This window comes from Pseudonaja textilis, chromosome 2 (genome assembly GCF_049901715.1).
Source record: "Pseudonaja textilis isolate UNSWEBS1 chromosome 2, rPseTex1.2, whole genome shotgun sequence".
Classification (NCBI taxonomy): domain Eukaryota; kingdom Metazoa; phylum Chordata; class Lepidosauria; order Squamata; family Elapidae; genus Pseudonaja; species Pseudonaja textilis.
Window position 1 is genome coordinate 144,474,308 of NC_141991.1, and position 15,588 is coordinate 144,489,895.

The 15,588-nt window shown below is 41.0% G+C and overlaps 1 protein-coding gene and 1 long non-coding RNA gene across 2 annotated transcripts in view; one reads left to right on the top strand and one right to left on the bottom strand.

Annotated features, from left to right (window-relative positions):
- Positions 1–15,588, top strand: part of KCND1 (potassium voltage-gated channel subfamily D member 1) — a 55,370-nt gene that overhangs the window by 14,183 nt on the left and 25,599 nt on the right. The window lies entirely within an intron of this gene.
- On the bottom strand, positions 6,871–12,131 carry LOC148127140 (uncharacterized). The gene is made up of 3 exons (XR_015741969.1): positions 12,094–12,131; positions 7,999–8,073; positions 6,871–6,908 (listed from the first exon to the last, which is right to left on the bottom strand). It is a non-coding gene; the product is annotated as an uncharacterized LOC148127140 (long non-coding RNA).

The window sequence follows — 15,588 nt, forward strand, 5'->3', positions numbered from 1 at the left end:
CTCTAAGGAACAGAAACATAGGTGTGGTGGGGTTTTATTCCCAAAAAGCACAGCTGTTGTTCTCAGGATCCTTATTCACCCGGTCTTCCCTGTTTCTTTTTCCTTTGCCCTCTCACTATGTTTCTACAGAAGAAAATTGGAATATATTTTATATTTGAAGGGCAAGGCAGTGATGCAAAGTGTGTGTATATGTGTGTGTCAGGATTTTCTGGCTTATTTTCTGTATTTTTGTAAGACGTGGGTTGTTTTTTCCTTGCTTAATACAAACTTAAACCCACGAAACTCTAAACCTGATGCTTGATCTTTGGGACAGGAGGCTGCAGAGTAAGTTGGGCACCAGAGCACTCCTAGATCATAAATCTCATATCCTTGTCATAGATGCACACAGCTCTTGCTAAATTATATTAACACAGTAGAATCCAAAATCATCCCTTTCACTTCACTCAAACACTTTTCAAGTGCAATTTGATTTCTGCTGGTTAATCCAAGCAAATTTTAGTGGATTAACCTGGCATTTAAAGCTAAGTATTCCTGCAGTCCTTCGTGGTTGCCAAACTGGTATGAAGTGAAAATGCCTTGTCGTGCCACAAGCCCACAACTGTGCCTGGTGTTTATTTCTCTTCCTGTATAGATCCAGGCAAGTTCCTTCTTACGAAAGGATATGAGTAGTGCTGCATCCAGCAGAAGGGAAACCTACACTGACAAACCAAATCATATCCATACACACTCACACCCATTGTTGAAATCTTCATTATTGGTGGAGGATGTCGCTGCAATAAATTGAGTGGGGCTATTGACTCTCTTGGCTTTCTTAAGAACAGGCTTGGCCAGCAGACATGCTTTCAATGCATCAAAAACATCTTCCACCCATCCTGGACACGGGGAATTTTGCCAGTCCAATTTTCCCATCTCAGCCTATTCTCTGCTCACCATTTCTGTAGTGTGATAGTCTGCAATGCAAGGTTACTGCATCTTCTTTCCAGTGGAGTGGAAATGCTATGAGTTGGTACCTAGGGATTATATGAATATTTCATGCTATCCGTATTTATAATCAGTGCCAGCAAAGTATATCCTCCTTGAACGTAGAGAGGAAGGATCTATGGTGTTTCTTTTACAGCTGGTTGTCATATTTGTTTCCTGTCCGTTGCAAAAATGTACTTTCCCTTTTGACGTCTGCAAAGTAGAAAAAGACAAACATCTAAATTAAGAGTTTCTAATTACCAACTTGCCTTTGACTTGATCTCCTCCTGCTGTACCCTCAAGGTGGACAGAGATTGAACATTGATTTGTGACCAAAAGGAAGCCGGTCAGACTGGAAGTTATCAGTCATTCTTTGTAATGATAAAGATTGATATTGAAACTGGCCTAAGACACTTTATTGTCCCTCCACTTGGTGCTCGGCAACCAAAGAAATACCTCTTGGAATCAAGCAGTGTGAGCACTTTTCCTGCAACATTGCAAAAAACCTAGGTTTCGCCTTTTTGAACTGCAAGGAATTTCAATTGATGCTTCCTCTTCCAATGCAGTATTTGCATTTGAGTGGATTGTGGGTTGTGTTTTTTTTTTTCTCCCTGGAGCTGGAGCTCACCTTTTAAAGCAGACATGGCACTGCTACAAGCAGTGTGGTCCAAATCAAAGTAAACAACCAAAGAGATTGCAGTAGATGAACAAGAGGCCACAGGAGTTATTCTGAAAGAGAAAGGACGTTTGAATATTGTCTCAGTTGTCTAGGATAGAATAGACCAATGAGTTAGTCTTGCAGAAGTTGTTGGACTTCAACAGTCAAGGTCAATAAGTCATGGTGATGGAGGTTGTCAGTAAACATTTAAAAGGCTATCAATTTCAGCCCCTGTTCCGTGGTTTTGCCTTCAATCAATGGGCTGAGTGAGTTTACCCCTGGTCAGTTGCTAGCTGTCATGAGGGACTTGGGCCAAGAGATCTATAGGACTGTCTTCTTGCTGTTGTTACCACCAACTGCCAAACTCTGAGGCAACAGCATCTGCTTAACACCAAAAGCCATTTTCCAAACACAATTCTCCTGAAGCCTCTTCAACAAGTTTGAGAAGAAATTGAGAAGAAGGGGAAGGGAGGGATCATAAGAAATCCTGTTTCTCTTCTCAAACAAATATAGTGCCACAATACATTAAGGTGGAGATTTTCATTCATTCATTCATTCATTCATTCATTCATTCATTCATTCATTCATTCATATCATCTTCATGAGAACTGGTGAATTGGCTGATCCTTTCATGTAGTGGAAGAACTTACAGCAATCTCCAAAATCTTTATCAGTTTGGGAACCAACCATGACACTGATCACCTGGCTTGCTTTGCTGCAAAGAAAGAACCATGGAAGTCAGATTGATGCTTCTTCTGCTCCTATAGCAGGGCTGATGTCACACTCCTGGCCCACGGGCCGAATGCGTCATGTGCTGGCCACGCCCATGCCCGGTTTATGAAGGGGGAAAAGGTCCCAATATGTCACGTGGTGCTACTGTGACAACATGAGTTTGACACCCTGTCCTATAGCAATAGGAGCAGAACCAACTGACCATAAGTGTTTGCAATGGGGTCAGGTCCTGGCAGATGCTCAGTGATGGCAATCCTGCCACCCACCCACCCTGACCACTAATCAGGGATGTCCATAGGAGAGTCAAAGCAGGCAGGATGAGAGTTGTAGCATAGCAATTGAAGCCCTCCTATTGTATACACCATACAAGAGAAGTAGGCTTGGATTGTGATGCTATGACTCCATGCTGCAGACACCGCTGCCACTAATTGTGACTTGAGATCAATCATTATCTCTTTGGTATCACCTATGTTTTTGGAATTTTCTTTATTTTATTTTATTATTATTTTTGCTAAAACAGAAAGATTATAGGGTAGGGAAAGAAGAGAAACAACTTTTATAGAATGTTGTTCATGCTCATTTAATTGTCACAGCTCTTCTCCCCCAAATCCTGAATATAATCCTGAGAATTGGAGATTGGGATGGAGACCCAAAGAACTCTGTTCAAAACCTGTGCTACCTGCTGTATTTATTCTTTTTCCTCACTCATACCTGTGCTGAATTTCATTTGTGTGGTTTTCCTGGAAATTCAGATGTGTGGTTTTCTTTGGAAAAAGAACGGATATTGAACCAGTTTGATTGTAAAACTGGTATGTCTTGAGGAGAACGGATGGATGGGATGAAAGAGTCTTAGCTGGGGGGGAGATATAAGCCCTAGTCTTGAAATCATGGAAGATTTTTCTAATGGCTGTGCATTGTATCTAGTAATTTTTCTTTAAGGAAAAGCTCTGTGTAAACCTTTTATGCTGCACTGTAATTTCAACAGAGCATTTATTTCTTACCCAAAATAAACTGCTGCCCAAAACGTCGACAATGGTTTTCCTGATCTTCCAGAAATTAGAGATACAGAAAGCATGTCCTTGGGCAGGAGGGAACAGGTAACAGGTCCCATGCGGTTCTGTTGCTGAGTCTATATTGTCGTTGAAAGATTTATTGTAGCTTTCCCCATTGACAGTGCTGGCTGGGGATGATAGGGATGGCAGTCCAGGATCTCTGAAAATTTGTTTTGTCAGTTCTTTTTGTTGCCCTTGAAAATGAATAATTGTCTTTCAGGTTTTGAGTGCTTGGTGTGACATTCCTCTGTGGCTGTTCTGAACGCCTTGCTTTTTAGCTTGTATAGCAGCCTTTCTCCAGCTGCCATAATCTCAGGCCATTTACTATGCTGACTGAGGCCAGTGGATATTGTAGGTTCAAACATCTGGACTATGCTAGGTCAAGAAAAGATGTCATATAATCAAAGAATGCCAGTGTGGTACTTTGTCAAGATGATTTGCCATTCATTCCCACATTGCTTCCTCTACAGTTCTTTGCAGCTATTCTATAAAATTTCAGTCAGTTTAAATAAATGATATGGCTTTCTATGGCTTTTGAGCCTTTTGTACTCATTTTAACAAAGCAATGATGGGATCACAGAAATCGTGAAATTTCAACGTGTTCAGTTCATTTTCTGAATCTACTGTCATTATTATTTCTTTCATATTGTAAGCGCTCCCTAAAAGACACAGGGTAGTGGGTACTCCACAAGTAGATAGGTTCAGTGGAACCTCTCCAGATAAGGAGTGGATGGGAGATTACCCACATGTATAATTTGGAGAAGAAATAGGGTATGCAGTTTGGAGAATGGGGTCTTCCAAATCGTTGCATGAATGGGGCTTCTTCCGTTCTCCTAATCGTGCACCCATTTTCCTGAGACCTGGAAAAGACCAGAAGATTTCCAAAGGATTGTGAGAATGGACCCCACAATTTGGAGAAAAAAATGGAGTATGCAATTTAGAGAATAGTGCCAAGTGGCCACAGGAAGAAGGCCTGGCACAGCTAAATAGTGTTTTGCATAAAGTCACATCTCATGAGCAGCGGGAAAAAAATAGCAGAAGTCAAGTGGGTGTGGCAGAAACCCTCTTCAGCACCCCAACACACTTCATCTGCGACCTCTTCAACTTAATGACCCATGATTCTTGAATAATGATGGCAACTAGGAGCACCTGGACTGGGCTCACTGAGTGATGCAGTCATGTGACTTCTTGCATAACAAACACATTGTTTAATGACAGAAATTCTGCTCCTGATTGTGGTTGTAGGTTGAGTACTACTGGTATACTTGTGATGAAAATTGGAAGTCATTTCTTTAAATATTTTTCTTTTTTGTTTCCTTTCACTTTTTATCCTTTCCGATTTCTCTTTTTCTCACAGAGTTTAGTTTGTGTTTGCTTTTACTACGCGATCAACATTTTCACTAACAATTATTGAAAAAATAAACAAAATAATCTTTAATTTCTGAAACTTCTGTAAAAAAAGGCCCTCTTCATCAACCAAGTGGGTTAACAAAGCAAGAATATTAGCAACTTATATAGAACCATGGCAAATTTAGCTTAGAAAGCAATAGGCAGGGTTTTGGTTTCATCTGCCTGGAACTATTTGAAAAATAAATATTTCACAGGTTCAAGAAAGAGATTTACTTTAGAAGAGGTATAAGAATCCTTGACCTACAAGCATAATGGAACCTGGACAGGGGTGGGATTCAATTTTTTTAACAACCAGTTCTGTGGGCGTGGCTTGGGCAGTGGGCGTGGCTTGGTTGGTGGGCATGGCTTGGTGGTAATGTGACTGGCTCTGCATGGCCAACTCAATATCACTCACATCGAGGCATGCATCTCCTCGCCTGGCCTCTCGTGACTGTGGGGATGCTGCAATAGTCGTAAGTGTGAAAAATGGTCATAAGTCACTTTTTTCAGTGCCATTGTAACTTTGAATGGTCACTCCACACAAGCAAAGTACCAGCAAAGGAGGGGAAAAAAACTCCAGAGGCGTTCCTGAGATAGGAAGCCTAGTCCTGCCAAGAATGTAATAAGGGTTAACGGAGAGGCAGTTTCTGTAAGCAACACCAGAATGTTTCCTTCCTGCCTTTCTTACAGGATTAGGCCAGTAATTTCTCCTAACAAGCGGTTCTCCGAACTGCTTAGAACGTTAACAACCTAGTGAATAGGTGCGAACTGGTAGAATCCCACCCCTGAACCTGGAATTGCCATCACAAGTCATGATGTTTGGAAGTTGAAGCACCCATATGACTGACCTGATTTTGCAAACATTTTTGTGGCTGTGATTAAATAAATGCCACAGTTCTTAAACAAGTCAATGTATTCCTACAGATGTCTTTTGCTGGAAACAGACCGAAAAGCCCAGTTTCTTTCAAAAAATGTTGTAAATTTCATCACATGACCACCAAATACTGCAACTGGCTGTAAAGGAAAACCAGTTGTCAAGTGCCTGAAATGTGACCATGTGACTATGTGGGGGAAGGGTGCTGCCATCAGAACTCCAGAACTGGAGATCCTAACCAGTGGTTGGATTCAAAAAAAATTTACTAGTGGTTCTGTGGGCATGGCCTGGTGGGTGTGGCATGGCTTGGTGGGTGTGGCAGGGGAAGGTTACTGTAAAATCCCCATTCCTTCCCCACCCCACTAACCTGCTTTCCAGCTCCATTCGCCTGTGCAGGGCAACAAAAGAAGACCCAGCCAATCAACTGAGACTCAGGAGGCAGAGAGGCAGGGCCAGTCAGAGGTGGTATTCGCTGGTTCTCCAAACTACTCAAAATTTCCACTACCGGTTCTCCAGAACTGGTCAGAACCTGCTGAATACCACCTCTGATAAGCACCGCTTGGGAGGTCTGTTGTAAGTCTGAATAACTGCTAAGAAATTAGTCAGTAAGAGAGGACTACCTGTATTGTAACTTCTAACCTGCTGGATCAATGGTAGTCCTAGAAATCAGATGAAGGAAGGTGTATTAATGTGAGCCTAGAAATGACTTAGGGGAAATTCATACTTCTCTGTCTTAACAGGAATTGTCACAGCAGCACAAAATAGTCATTTGACTTCATATTGTTTGATCTATTTAGACTATACAGGTAGTCCTTGACTTACAACAGTTCATTTAGTGACCATTCAAAGTTACAATGGCACCGAAAAAAGTGACGTATGACCATTTTTCAAACTTACAACATTTGTAGCATCCCCATTATCATGTGATCAAAATTCAGGTGCTTGTCAGCGGGTTCATACTTATGACCATTCCTGTATCCCAAGGTCATGTGATCACCCTTGGCGGCCTTTTCACAAGTAAAATCAACAGGGAAGACAGATTCACTGAACAACTATGTTACTCACTTATCAACTGCAATTATTCACTTAACAACTGTGGCAAGAAAGGTCATAAAATGGGGCAAAACTCACTTAACAAATGTTTCACTTAACAGCAGATATTTTGAGCTCGATAGTGGTGGTAAGTTGAAGATTACCTGTATTTTGCTCATGCTCAGACATCAGGATTTAGGAAGGAACATTCCTGAGAAAGAATTCACATGATTTCAGTCATGTAGAAGCCCTTCTTTTGTTTTACAGAATCCCCAAGTTTACTAGTGTTGAGCACAAATGTAAAATTGTGGCTCAAAGAGTAGAAACTGACTGAAGCAAGGCGATGTCTAGAATCCATTACAGTATGTACACATGGCCTAAAACTACACCTCTGGCCTTCCAGATATTAAACTGCAATTCCCAGAAGCACCAGGGTTGAAGCATGTTGGGGATTTTAATTAAAAGCTAGAGTCTAGAATCATTTGGGAGAGGAATTTGATACTCATAGTGGCTTGTCTCGTGAGCAGTGGGTATTTGATTCCTATAGTAAATTCTCAGTTCTTCCCTCATCTAAAAATACAACTTTGAGACGGAAAATTTTTGGCTAAGGTCAGTTATGGTAATGACCTTTTAAGTATTTTAAATTGTGTCAATATAAATTTCCATATGATAGATGGAAAACACAAACTAGATGGACTTGCAGATGGAATTAAACATTATCATGCAGGCTACAGCAGCTCTTTTACTGTTATTGTTGTTGTATTTGGGTTACAAAATCTTTGCCGATCATTACAAAGTGCCAGAAATCTGATTTAGCATTTGCTTGCCTCTGATGATCAGGTCTTTCATTGATTTGTCCCCATGAACTTCATATTAGCCTTTCCATTCTCCCCTTTGCATTTTTTTTTCATATTAAAATTCATGTCTGTAAATACCTCAGGACATAAATGCTAGCAAAAATCCATATTCGTGCCCAGAAGGCTCCTAGTATCAATTTCAGCTATAAAGAAAATAGCAAAGATCAGGAAAGGAATTGAAATGAAATGAAAGGGTCTAACAAAGAAAGACTGTTGAGCAAATTATTAATATGTATTTCTGGTTTGTAAGAAGGAGGATTTGGTGGCTAAGACACAATCTTATTAAAAGAAGCATGTTTTAAAGAGAGAAATAATATCTTAAATGTTGATCTGATCCATATCTGATATCTTTCAGATATGTTGGGACTACAACTCCCTGCATTCTTATTCAACATATCCTTCAGTCAAAAGTTAGAAATTCTGGAAATTGTAATTTTTTTATACCTGAAAGGAAGATAGGGTCTGTTATTTATTCCAGGGAATTTTTAGTTTGGAGAGCAGTAATCCAGAAGGTATAATCTGTAAAAGAGATAACATCTAATGTTAATCATTCCAGCTGTATATATAACATATATACATCAGCCATGCAAATTATTTTTCCCCAATGGCATCATTCATACTGATCTTGGCATTTAAAATTTGTGAAGTCTTCTAAAACCACAGAATTGTAAGTGTTAAAGCAAGGTATTATGGGATAGCATACAAGTGAATTGATGGAGTATGGTGGCTAATAGCCAAGTCTGGTGAGTTCCCACCTCCAAGCTTGCCTTAGTCATTTATGTGAGGTAGACTTTCGCAAAGCCTAAGGGTAGTTTGTCATGTGAAATATACCAGTCATCATCATCTTTCTTGCCAGGTTTGTGTCCCAGATGATAAATTTCAAGGATTTTGAATATTCTTTGCCAGTACACTATGAAGAATCTGTCAGGGAAACCTAAAGTAGAAACGCTTTTAATGTTCAAGAATTCCTGGCCTTGCACCAATCAGGGTAAAATGTGGGGAGGCTGCTTTCCTTTCATGCCTCTTCCCATTGGTTGGGTCAGCTGACATCAGATCAGACCCTTTGGAAGAACCCATGAAGAAGGAGGACACTTAGACTCAGGAGTGGGCTTCAAAAATTTTATTAACGGGTTCTCTGCGAAGTTGCCGGATGGGGTGGCCATGGTGGGTGTGGCCTAGTCTGCCTACAGCACCACGGTGGGAGGGGGGGTTTGCCCTCCCTGGCCTCTGGAGGAGAAAACGGCCTCCCCGGGCTCCAGAGGCTCTCTCTCCCTTCCTGGACTTCCCGGAGGCCCATTTTTCTCCCTCCCTGAGCCTCTGCGCTCACCCTGCACTTACCTGCATCCAAAACGGGCCACGTGGGGACTCCTGGGAGGGGCAGGGAGGGGTGGGCAGGGCCAGCCAGGAGTGGGATTTGGGGGTTCTCCAAACTGCACAGAATCTTAGCTAGAGGCTCTCCCACAAACCCCCAGCATCCCACCCCTGCTTACGCTCCTATAGATGTTTCTCATCTCTGTGAAACCTTCCCTCCCACAGCATCGCCAGTGAGCATGCGATAGGGTACCACCAGCTAATGACATTTGGTGGCAGTAAGTCTGTTTTCCATCCAAGAGGGAGCCCTGATCAGACTGAGTTGTCAAGCCCACAGAATTGCTTAAGGTTATTATTAATGCTGTGATCTCGCATTTTTCAGTCTTCCATGAAATGAAGGTTACCAGCTGATCAGGAGCCTGGTCTGCTCCCCACTGTAGGTTCTGAATAGCATCTGGTCCATAGGAATTGGCAGGCAGTGTTATGGGGCATGGAGATAAAAACTGCCAAGATCCCTTTGGAATCCCTTCTGGGAGTCCCCTTTCCCTTTCTAACGTCTTCCCTCCGGTGAGGAACAGCAGTTTGGGGATCCCAGGCAGAGTGCTGTTTTCCCAGCTGATTCTTCATCTTTCCCCCACCCCTTCCCTGGGGCTCTTCCCATTTGAGATGATGGCCTTTGGGTTCTTTCTTCCTCCAATCAGCCTTTATTTGATTTATTTCTGCTCCCTTTCAATTAGTCGTGTCATTTCTGAGCATATTTTATTACATGATAGCAGATCACCTTAGTTAGATTAATGATATCCCTATATAAAGCGATTTAGCTTTCTGCAATCTCCTAGCACCAGTCCCTGTCCCAAGAGGTAGTGCTGTACTGGCTCACTGAAGAAAAAAAAAGGACGACCAGTTTCGGTCAAATCGATCTTCCTTCAGGCTGTTGTCCTTTTCTAGAGGGCAGAACTAAATGTGATGGCAGCAGACCTCTATTTTGACTGTGAGTTCAGCCAAGCAGAATAGGAATGGTGGTGGAGAACAGTGCAGGGAGGGAGATCCTTGTACTGGAGTGGAGAGCAAAGGCCCCTGCTTAGGCAAACTATATCTATTCATATCCAGATAATGAAGTTTGTTTTAATTAGCGCATCGTATCATGTCACAATTTGTTCCTATTAGATGTTTTCTCGAAATGCTGTAAATTCAGAACCATTACACAGATCTTGACTGGCTTGATCAGAGACTTCATAATTTCCACTTTTCTTTCATTCTGATTCTTCCATGTTCTTTATGAAAAGATTGGCTCTATTCAGAACAGGAAATAATGGTTTTGGTAAGGGATATAATGTCGATGGAGGATATTAGCAGCAGCAGACTTTCCAGCCTAATTTTTGAGGTCTGCTTTGTCAAATAAAACAGATGAATTAAATCTATTAGAGATTTAGCATATCTATTTTGTTTGTTTGTGGTTTTTTTAAATGGAAAAAATAGTGCCAGTGATTTTCAAATTTCATCTCTGGGGGGATTGCAGGAACAAGGAGCTACATACAGTTCTCAGGCTGGAGTTGAATGAATTGATATGCTGTCAGGTAACTTTTTTTTTAATAAAAGAAGAAACCCTGGCACAATCAATCAAGAAATAAGAACAAGGGTTAGCACCTAACCAAGTGATACTTTTGAAAGGCCTAACAAGGACTTGAAAGTTTTAGTTGTTGTACTAGATTAGGAAAAGTTTAATTAGTCCCACAATGGGCCTGGAACCTGGACAAACACAAGAAGCCTGAGTACACTCAAATCTGTATGGTTGTGACTGGACGCATCAGAACTTGCCTTTGCTACCTGGAACTAAGGGCCTTGTTTATTCAGAATCATGAGACTTCCTGAGGAATAGGCAAATTGTGGGATCTAAGATACAGATATGTATGCACATCTTTGCCTCTCTCTTCCAAAATATTGACCCTTTATAGACAGGTATATATATTCTACTTGATCATATACCCTAGTTTGGTTCTGAGTGTAAAAATTTCTGGCTTCCGGATTCGTGAGTGAAGCTTTATTTATCTGATGTGTTTCAGAAAGAGAAAAAGAGAGAGAGAGCACTTTCCATTAGTCAAAGCAGTTAGAAATAATAGAAAGCAAGCAAAAATCAAGCAAATTAAAAATAAAATTAAAAGACTTAATGAAAACATCGTTTAAAAAACAAGAACTATCAATGTCCACCCAACTCAACAGAAAAACGACTTAGGCCTGCCTCCATAAGAATGTCTTTGTCCACTGACAGAAAGAGAAAAGCTTAGATTTCATATGACTGTACCCTAACCCAGTATGCTTACTCTCCATTTCCTGACCAGTATCCTGATGGGTTTAAATTCAACATAGGACAATCCCCACCACAATTCTCCCCATCTAATCCTTTTCTTTTCTTTTGGACAGCCTTAAAATATTTGCAGCATCTGAACTGATTTAGAACTGTTTGAATGGGTCAGAGCGCTAGGTTTCGGCTCCCTCATCTGATGAACTTGAAGGTGCTGTGTACAATAAATATAAAGAGCACTAATCTGTGCTAAAACAAACCCAGAATCTTTTCAAGATAATGCAAATAAAGCCCTGCTCTGTGACATCTTGTTCTGCCGAGTAAGCATCTTCGTATGTATATTTGCTTAGTCTGCAGCCCTCTGTGCATTTTCTGGAAAGGAAGCCCCCATTGAGTAAAGTGGGGCTTTATTCCAAGGAAAATTGATGAGAATCAAGCTGTATGCCTGCATCTGTGCTGATCATGAGTGCTAATGTTAAGCAATTACATATAACCTCACCACTAGGGCCTTGGTCTGCATCAACTGCTGATTCTCAATAGCCTCTTCAAATCCTAAGATGTTGTCAAGGACTTGCCTATATATTATCAAACTTACTCAGTAGCTATGAGAGTTATAAATGTGGGCAAGGAGGGGAGACATGAATAAAAATATGGATTCTAAAGGACTTCTATTATATATGCTCTGCAGCACTGATGAGGATGTTTTTGAAAAAGTCTCCCTTCTTCATTGCATAGTTGATGAAATGGTTCCTTCTTAATCTGTTGCAACACACGAAAGAGTTCATTTTACTTTCAATCTGATCCTTCAGGTTGGGTACCTTTGAAACTGCAGTACAAATACATTGCTCAGTTGTTCCACGAGATAGATTGGCAGCAGATTTTCCATTTATTTTAAAACGTTTAGCTGAATCAGAATACTCCTTTACCTCGCATTCTCCACTCTTGATATAGTCCTTCTTCACCAACTAATGTAGATACTAAGATAGGAAAGATGGAAAAAATGGAAGGAAATTACTAAATAGAAGGTAGGAAAAAGCTGCATTTTTTTTTTCCTGGAAATTTATACACGGAATTAGAAAAATTGACTTCTGACCTAAAAGACTTTAACAGATTGGTGCTACTAAGACTAAATTATTGGGCACAGATCTTGGTCCAATCTTGACTCTTGGGGTTCTAATCTCAGTACCTACATAATATTAAAAATCATCAGAGATATTGCCACCTCCCACTTCTTTCTCTGTCCCTCCTCCTTCCTCAAAGTCTCTCTGGACAAGTGAAGACACCACAGACAATGGCTGATTTGTTCTGCAGGGCTCCCAACTGCTTTTAAATGTAGAAGGAGAGAAACAAAAGGTGCCTGTTAAGAAATAGGAAGGGGGATGTGCAAAGGAGGAAGGGAATACTAACAATACTCAGAAGTGTGCATATTTTCATGCACCAAGAAGGTATCTATCCTACCCAAGCGTCCTCAACTCCAGCAGCATGGCTGTTGTCTCCATCAACACTCTGACCAGCCTCCCATATTCTCTTATCTGCCTCTGATATGAGGATCAGGAACTAGAATGAAAGACAAGCATTTCTCTTTCTTTCCTAAAACTGGAGCCCGAGGTCTTGCAGCAAAGCTGAATAATGGGGATTCAAGACAGTCGACAGGTAGCACCTGTCCATACAATGCAGGTGGGAATAAACTTTATAGCTCCATCCAAGTGCTGTCCACCTCTGCCTGTGCTAGTAGAAAGCTACAGTAACATAAAATTGATCTCTGTGGTCGGGTGGGATTCTATCAGTTCAGCCTGGTTCTATAGAACTGGTGGCTCTGAAGAGCAGCTGACACTGAACCTTTTCTTCGGCTGGGCTTACCCACCCTCCTGGGCTCTAGGCTGTCCTTTATTCTTACCTTAGTTGCTTTGCGTGACACAGCTGAGTGCCGCGCGTCAGCAGGAGATGGTATTGCTTGCAGGAGAAGATGTTTTGCAAATACTGTGCACATGCACACTCACCAAACCGGTTGTTATGCAGGTAGGATCCCACCCCTGTCTGTGGTAGTGCCTGTATTTACAGCATACAGTACAAATAAGAATAGGATTTGGTGCATTTTCTCAGCTTTGTTTGTCTCTCCCCTTTAACATGGTCCAGGGGCTGGTCTTGGAAAGGAGATGAATTTCCACAGCTAGTTTATTGGAGTTAAACATCTGGCAATATGTGGCATGTTTTTGCATAAATATGTTCATAGGTTCTTTTTGACAGTTCGAGAGTCAAATAAAAAACATGTCCTTGACTCCTAGAGATCTTCCAATACATAAAATATTAGGCTTTTTACCTCTCACCAAGCTTAAGTCTAGGAATCTGCTTTGGGATAACATGCCACAGTCTTACTATCTAGATGAACAATGGCTATTAAGATGGGTGACTTTTAATAACCACCACTGAACAGATCGCATAGATCCAACAAAACCACGTTCAGGAAGGCAGTTGCCCTGAAAAATATGCAGCCACCTGAATAGAATCATTACAGGCCATGCCATAACTAAGGCAAAGCTCTTTAAATGGAGATGACAGAGACACCGCAATGTGCCTGTGATACACTAGACAAACAATAACACATATAGTTCAAGAATGTCTCCTCAGGAAATTTCAAGGCACTTGGGATAATCTTAGCACAGCCATATTAGAAGCAGTTAGATGGTTAGCTTCCTCAGATATTAAATTATAACATCTATCCCATTGCAAATCTATGGCTCCATATTATGACTATTTTATTATGGTTTAATCTTAATTTAATATTTTGTCTCCTATATTGTCTGCATCTATCTATCTATCTATCTATCTATCTATCTATCTATCTATCTATCTATCTATCTATCCTGATGTTTTATTTAAACTAAATTTGTACATCAGTGACTGCATGACCTCAGTAAGCTCAGCATGCCATAAGCTAAATAAATAAACAAACAGGTTCTTTTTGAACATAACTTTCATATTATTTCAGGAGAGTATTAACCCTGCTGTTGGTCAATCACTGTTCAGATTAATCCAGATTTCCAATCTGTTGAGTACAAGGAAGAAGCTGTTTTGAAACAACTGCATTTTCCCAATGCCAAAAAGAGAATGGCCCTGTGCCGAACAGTCAGAGAGAACACGGGGGCGTATCCATATCAGTCTAATGTGGCCAATGGACGCCACATGGATTGCATGTATTAGAGATGACTTCACTTTGCTGCTAATAGTATTTTGGGTGACGCTTGTTCACTGTATCCATGGTAAAACATGGTTTGGGAGAAGGAGGAAGCACTACTGTACTTGAAAACTGGGCAGCTACAGGGGACCTAATCAGAGGTGGTATTCAGCCAGTTCGGATAGGTTCTGGCGTACCAGTAGTGGAAATTTTGACTAGTTTGGAGAACCGGCAAATACCACCTCTGATTGGTCTCACCCACCCACCCCTGCCATTAGCTCTCCAATATTCCCTTGTTTTTTACCTCAGCTGATTCGCGCGGCGGAGCGTATTGCCTGCCTCAGCTGAGCTAAAACACAGCTCAGCTCACTCACCAGCGTTCGGACAGAGGTTGGTCTTTGAACCCTGTGCAAGCATAGAACTGCTCATAGGACCAGTAGGAAAAAAATTAGGAACCCACCACTGGACCTAATGCTATCTCATGGCTGAGCTGGTGAGCAGATGATGGCGATTTTAAGAGCAGAAAAAAGAGGTTGCAAGGTCATGTTTCTGCCACAGTTAACTTCAAGTGAACAAAATCCTCCCTAGAGAGCCACAGGTTCTTCACAGGCAACTGATTCAAAAGATGTCCTGTGCTGGAACTTTTCAAAAATGGGTGCCAAGGTGTTTTTTTTTTTCATGCAAACAATTTCTATTTTCTGCGGATATGGTTTGATTTAGTTCTGCATGGGTTTTGCTAGCACCTATACTATAGGTAGTTTTCATTTATTGTCCACAATTAGGACCTCCAAGCTGGTCAAGAGATTGTTAAGTAAAGTCATATTTTTCAAAATATTTTAAATTAGGTACATTTTCTTCTATACTTATACTTCAGCTTTCCCTTGTTTTATGGACCTGGGAAAGACCGTAAAAGTCACAAAGTCACTTTTTCATTACCATCGTAACTGCAGATGGTCACTAAATGAGGCAGTCACTAAACAAAGACTGCTTGAAATCAACTAATACAAAGCAAGAAATTATGCTTAGTTATTTTTTAAAAGACTTATTAAACTTTATAGGATAGGGAAGCTGTATCTCTCTAATCAGAAGTCGGCAAACTGTGGCCCTCAGGCCAAATCTGGCCTGTTTTTGTATAGCTTGCAAGCTAAGTATGTACAGGTGGGCAGGTGAGTGGCAGATTGCCAGGTCTGAGACTCAATCAAATCTTCTGATTTTAAACAATATACATTTGTTTAAATCTGTCTGT